Genomic DNA, 6,486 nt, shown 5'->3' on the forward strand with positions numbered 1-6,486 from the left:
AGGGCTCGATCAGAAACCAAGGACCCTACTTTCTGGCTGTGTGACCTGAGCAAGTTTAGTCGCTGTAAGCCACAATTTCTTCATTTGCAAAACAGAGATGATAATAATAAAGGCTGCATCATAGGGCTGTGACAATATTAAATGAGGTCAAGTTCGTAGCATAGTGCCTGGTGCTAGAGTCAACATCCAAAACCTTTTGGATCCTATTATTGTCATTATTGTTAGCATTACAACTATTAACATCAGAGCTGGAAGAGACCTTAGATCCCTGAATTTGAAGAATCTCCAAGACTCAGGGTCCCATGGATCCCTCTCTGCTACAGAATCTATAGTGGGTGTTCAAAAGGTGGTCTATGAGCATCCAGAAATAGAATATAAAATTATGTATGTCCATTTTCTTTTTTTTAAGTTTATTGATTTTTCGAGAGAGAGGAAGGGAAAGAGAGAGAGGAAGACAGAAACATTGATCTGTTCCTGTATGTGCCTGGATCAAGGATCAAATGAGCAACTTTTGCGGATCGGGATGACGCTCTAACCAACCGAACCATCGGGCCAGGGCTGTCTGTCCTCTTCTCCGAGAAGGACAATGTTAGCTTTCAACTACTTAACTATGGGGAAACTGAATCCAGAGAGAGAAGGGGGCCTGGCTCCAAGTTTCTCACTGCATTCATTGATGTGTTCATTCACTCCTCGTTTCATCTACCAGGCACCAACTATTTCCTGACTTCCTACTTTCTGTATGCCAGGATCCAGAGATGAACCAGACACAGTCACGTCTTAGTCTTTATTCCTTACTTCCTAATTCCTATCCCGAGGCACCTCCTCCTCAACTGGTAAGAGTTTGTGTTTTTTATTCTCATTCCTTTGTTAACACGATGCCCTGGGGGCAGTTGGGCACTTCATCAAGTAAATCAAGGTTCTTGCTCCAGTAGGATGCCTTACTGGTAGCTTTCTTTACTTGAAGCCTTTACAGGGGGGTCCTCAGGTTATGACATTCTTGACATATGGCATTTTGAGTTAACAATGCTCACCCCCATAAAAACTTTTAAAAATTGAGACGTGAGTGTTTCAGCTTACACTATTAGCATCTTACTTACAGACTACGTGGGCAAACTAGTTTGGTTATGTGTGGCAGAAGAATATGCAGTAACAAGGCATGTTTTGTTTTTTATGTTCTAGAGTATGATTTTACAACTATGTTAGGCTAAGTGATTTAGGCTAGGGTGTGTTTTGACTTACACCAAAATTCACGTTACGTCAGTGTAGTAGGAACTGAACTGTGTCGTAACTCAAGGGCCCCCTGTATTTTCTTCCTCTGAGCCTCAGTTTCCCAACCTGGAGAACAAGGGTAATGATAATGCCTGCTGCCCAGAGTTACGAGTGGATGGAAATAAATAGATTTGAAAGTGCTTTATAAACTGTAAAGTACTGGGCTAAAATTAGACATAATTGGCTGGAGAGAGATGAAATAGAAATCAATAAATAAGAACTGCCCCATCCCCTCCTTGTTTTCAATTTTTATAACAATCTAGGGTAGGGGCTTTTTTTATCTCATCTAATCAGAAGGGTAGTTGGTAAGTTTATAAAAAAATCCATTGAAACAGAAAATAATTTTTTAAAACACAACCTTTAAATATTCTATTTTTTTCTTTTTTTTTCATATTAGGCAGGTAATGTGTTGATGTCCTAACAAGGGATGAGGGAGGCTCATCTCACATAAGAACGTGAACACCCAATCATCACCCTTATGAACTACAAAAGGATCTAAATATTCTATTTTAACTTAAAAACCCATTGCTATACTGTATATTAATTCACCAATCGTTTGATGTAGGGCCAAAGCCTTTTCTCTGAGCCTGATCTGAGTCAGCTGGTTGGCGTTCCCCCACATCTTTCTTGCATGAACCACTTCCCTGAGTTTCAGTTCGGGCTTCTTAAAAGTTGATGTAGATCTGAAGGCCCTAGTCATTCAGATTATTAGAATTTCACCTTCATTCTTACTCAATAGGCTTTAGATGTCTAGGCCACTAACTCCTCCCACTCCCAGTGGCTTATGACAAAAGTTTACCTTGGCTCATACAGTATGGCCATCATGGGTCATGTGGGGGCTTTGCTCCCTCACCATTTCTTTTCCTTCCTTCCTTCCTTCCTTCCTTCCTTCCTTCCTTCCTTCCTTCCTTCCTTCCTTCCTTCCTCCCTCCCTCCCTCCCTCCCTTCCTTCCTTCCTTCCTTCCTTCCTTCCTTCCTTCCTTCCTTCCTTCCTTCCTTCTTCCTTTCTCTCTCTCTCTTTCATTTCAATTGACTTTTTAGAGGAGTTTTAGATTCACAGCAACATTAACAAGAGGCACCAAGATTTCTCATATACATTGCACCCTCACATATGCATAGCCTTCCCCATTCTCAACACCCCCCACCAGAGTGCTACATTTGTTACAGTGAAGGAATCACATTAACACATCATTATCACCCCAAGTCCATCGATCACAGGAGGGTTCACTCTTGGTGTCCGTACTATGGGACAAATTTATGAGGACACATACCAACTCACTTTTTAAGAGTCTTTCCAAAGCATTCAGCTGCATTGATAGAAACATTGGTTTTCTTTTCCCACTCCTATGTCATTGGTTTGTCATATACAATTATATGATTTAATAACAAAAGCAACTGATTAGAAAACTAACCCAATGGACTCTTGGTGAACACTCAGTCACATCACTAAGTCAGCAGGAGGACTTAGTAGACACTCATTCCATAGAGCTGGGTCCACCAACTGCTGTGGGCATTACAACTTTCTGGGGTTTTACAGTAGGCAAGGCAAGTGTTGGTAAATCCAGTAAGCAGCTCCATTGATTTCTTAATCCAGTGAGTTAGTTAATTCAGAGAGCTTCTGCTACATAATTACATCTAACAAAAAGACATCTCTCTGAGTAACTGGTGAGACCAGAACTAATTCTGTCCTTCTTTCTGCTCACTTATAGTTTCTTTCGTTTCATTTATAATTTCTAGTTATTTTTTGCACCTTTAAAATGGACGAAAGTATATGTGCCAAGTGCTAAATGAATTATACGAGACTTCAAATTCTTTGAATTGAGTCTATTGTAATAGGCTGGACGTGACATAACATGCCTAATTGGGATAATCACAGTGGAGAAATCTTGGTATTAGGCCATGATTCTCCAAGTGTGCTCCAGGGCCAGCAGCAGCAACATCACCTGGGAACTTGTTAGAAATGCAAATTCCCAGGCTTGCCTCACACTTGGACACTTGGGGCATCAGAAAGTTGCCCAGTAATCTTCATTTGAGCAAGCCCTCCAAGGGATTGCGGTGCTCCCTTTTTACTACTTAGAGGCTGTGTGCTCTTGGATAAGTCACTGCATCTTGCTGAACCTGTTTCCTCTCTGGAAAAATCACATACATCTCTCTGTAAAGTGCACAGGACAGTGCCTGACACATAGCAGGCGCCCAGTAAGCATGAGGAATGGTTAATATTATTATTAGGAACTCAAGAGTGACAACTCTAATTAGGACGAAAAACAGGAGAAAAGGGAAAAGATGTTAAGTAGGTTAAACTTTTCCTGAGTTGCTACATAATACAGGCACTCTGACTTCACATGTCCCCTTGCCCTCCTAAAAAACGTGTTGAGGTATGTATAATTACATTCATACCCACTTCACAGATATGGAGATTGAGGCTTGGTGAGGCTGAATGACAGCTGAGTAGTAGAAGAGCTGGGACCTGACCACATCCCTGTACCCCACATGTCTCACCCCATCCCCAGCCACAAATAGATACTGGCAGATTGCCAGCTCCCAGTGCTGCCTGCCACCTCCTTTCCCCAAACCATCTGCCCTCAAGAGTCTGGCTATTCTCCTGGGGCGGCCAGGGGGGGGGGGGCTGCCCTGAGTAGGAGGGTGCTTGGATTTCCTGCAGAGGTCACAGCAGGATTGTTTTCTTCATGCTCTAGAAGTCAGGCCTTTCAACTCATCTCTGCTGCATAAGGGTTTTCTGGTTCTGTCCCCTGGTCCGTTTCTGCTCCTTCAGACCCTTGCCTAGCTCTGGCCAATATCAGCATGATTCGGTTTTGAACCTCAGACCAGAACTAATAAATGCATTAATTTATTATTCACCAGCTATTCCACCTTTTATGTGCCAGGCACTGGTAGTCCAGAGATGAGCAAAACAGATGCAGGTCCTACTGCAGAGAACTTGAATATTCACGTGAGGAAATTGCAGAACCAGACAAATACTATACATTATGATCAGTGCAGGGTTGGGAATGCAACTTGGCTCTGGGGGCCCAGAAGAGGCTTCTGATCCAATGTGGAAGTAGAAGGGGATCTGTAAGGCTTCCTGGAGGAGTTGACTTCTGAGCTTATTGGGAGGAATTTGCCTTAGTGTTTCATCAGTTTTTCATTTAATGGATGGAGAAATAGGTCTGGAGAGGATTATTTAGCTCATTCATTCATTTATGTAAGCAAACATTTCAGGATGAGGCCCCAAGCTCATGGATACGAGGTGAATAAGGAGACAGCCTTGCTGGAGGAAAAAACACCAAGGAAATGGGCCACTCAGAGCCCATTGGTGTCTCAGTTTTTTAAAAAAATGTATTTTATAATATTTTACCTTTTTAAAGTCAAGTTTATTGCAAGATACTTTACATAGAGTAAAAGTCTCCCTTTTTAGATTATAGCTCTACAGTCCTATGACAAATACATGCACAGCCCTGTAACCACTATCTTCATAGAGACATAGATCATCATTTGCATCTTACACTCATCCATTTTCTGAGTCTATAATTCTCTGTGGGACCTTGGGCAGGCCTTCCCCTCCCTGAACCTCAGTTTCTTCACCTATAAAATAGGGATCATCGCGTCTCCCTCACAAGGTTGCCGCCTAGCACACAGTAATAAGCGCTCAGTCAACACCAGCTGCTCTCAGGCCCTCCCTGGCTCCCTCTGCTTCCTTGCTCTCCCTCACCCTCTTAGGTCACACACACACACACACACACACACACACACACACACACACACACACACACACACACACACATTTTTGAAGCCTCTTGTTTCTCAGAGAGGTTTTATTTATAGGCCCCTCCTCATTGTGAATGTGAAAAGGAGAAAGCCCAGGCCCTCCGTAGACCTTTCATGTGTAAATCAGCCCGGGCTAGGAGCACCGGGGTCACCAGGAGGAGGATTTCACTCTTAATTACTCCTAGTGAAAGCCGGGGGGCGGGAGAAAGCGGGCTCAGACTCCACCCCGCTGGAGGGAGGCCTCTCTGGGAGCCCCGCGCCTGGCCGGCCCTGGGCCCCTCGCTCCCGGCCGGGGCGCGCTGGCTCTCCCGGGCCCCGTCCCGCTGGGGCTGGGGCTGGTTTGGGGTGGGCGCTGCCTAGGCCTGGCCTTGATTTCTGTGAATCTGGGCCAAGGCACAGACGCAGGTGCCTCCCAGGAGCAGAGCCCCAAGTGGGTTTCTTTGAGGGCAAGATGTTTGGACGTGGAAAGAGAGCAAACAGCTTGGTAGAGTGGGAGGTAGGGACGGATGGCTTGCCAAAGGGCCAGGGGAGTCTTTAAATTAACAATAACAAAAACTTTTCTTAAAAAGGTCTTTTGCTCATTCTTTTCCGTTGTAAAAATAACAGGCTTCAGAAAAAAGTATGGAAATAGTCTCATCTGACCTTGAAAATTGTTTACCTAAGAGATTGAATTTGGGGGAGAGGGACATTATTTACATTATTGTATAAATTTTATTTTTTTACTAATTACAATGTCTGTGTACTGCCTTTTGTAATTAAAAAATATTTTTTTCACAATATCTGTAACATTGTTTTCTGAATAGAAAAGAAATTCATACTCAACGTAAAACACTGAGAAAATAAAGTATAAAACCACCCTGCCCTGGCCAGGTAGCCTAGTTGGTTACAGCGTTGCCCCTACATGCCAAGGTTTTGGGTTTGATCCCCAGTCAGGGCACATGCAGGAAGGGACTAATGAACACACAACTAAGTAGAACAACAAATGAATGCTTCCCTCTCTCTGTGTGTCTCTTTAAAATTAATTAATAAAAAATAATAAGTAAATAAAGTAAAATTCTATTCCACAAGTATACTGACATTAATGTGAAAAGGTAATATAGTAAAAATAAATATGTTCATTGCAGCAGTGTTTATCAAAACAAAAGCTAGCAACAACCTTGATGTTCATCACCCACCTTGATGGTCAACAGTAAAAGATTAAATAAATCATCATGTGCCTGACCAGGCAGTGGCACAGTGGAAAGAGCGTCGGACTGGGATGCAGAGGATCCAGGTTCGAGACCTCGAGGTCGCCAGCTTGAGCGCGGGCTCATCTGGTTTGAGCAAAAGCCCACCAGCTTGGACCCAAGGTCGCTGGCTCCAACAAGGGGTTACTCGGTCTGCTGAAGGCCTGCAGTCAAGGCACATATGAGAAGGCAATCAGGCCTGACCTGTGGTGGCGCAGTGGATAAA

General features: G+C 43.5%; 1 non-coding gene across 1 annotated transcript; it reads right to left on the reverse strand.

Moving 5' to 3' along the window:
• Positions 1 to 1,660: 1,660 nt before the first annotated feature.
• LOC136396197 (small nucleolar RNA U13) lies at positions 1,661 to 1,764 on the reverse strand. Its single transcript, XR_010749596.1, has one exon. It is a non-coding gene; the product is annotated as a small nucleolar RNA U13 (small nucleolar RNA).
• Between the last annotated feature and the right edge of the window lie 4,722 nt (positions 1,765 to 6,486).

This window comes from Saccopteryx leptura, chromosome 2, assembly GCF_036850995.1.
Source record: "Saccopteryx leptura isolate mSacLep1 chromosome 2, mSacLep1_pri_phased_curated, whole genome shotgun sequence".
Lineage (NCBI taxonomy): Eukaryota > Metazoa > Chordata > Mammalia > Chiroptera > Emballonuridae > Saccopteryx > Saccopteryx leptura.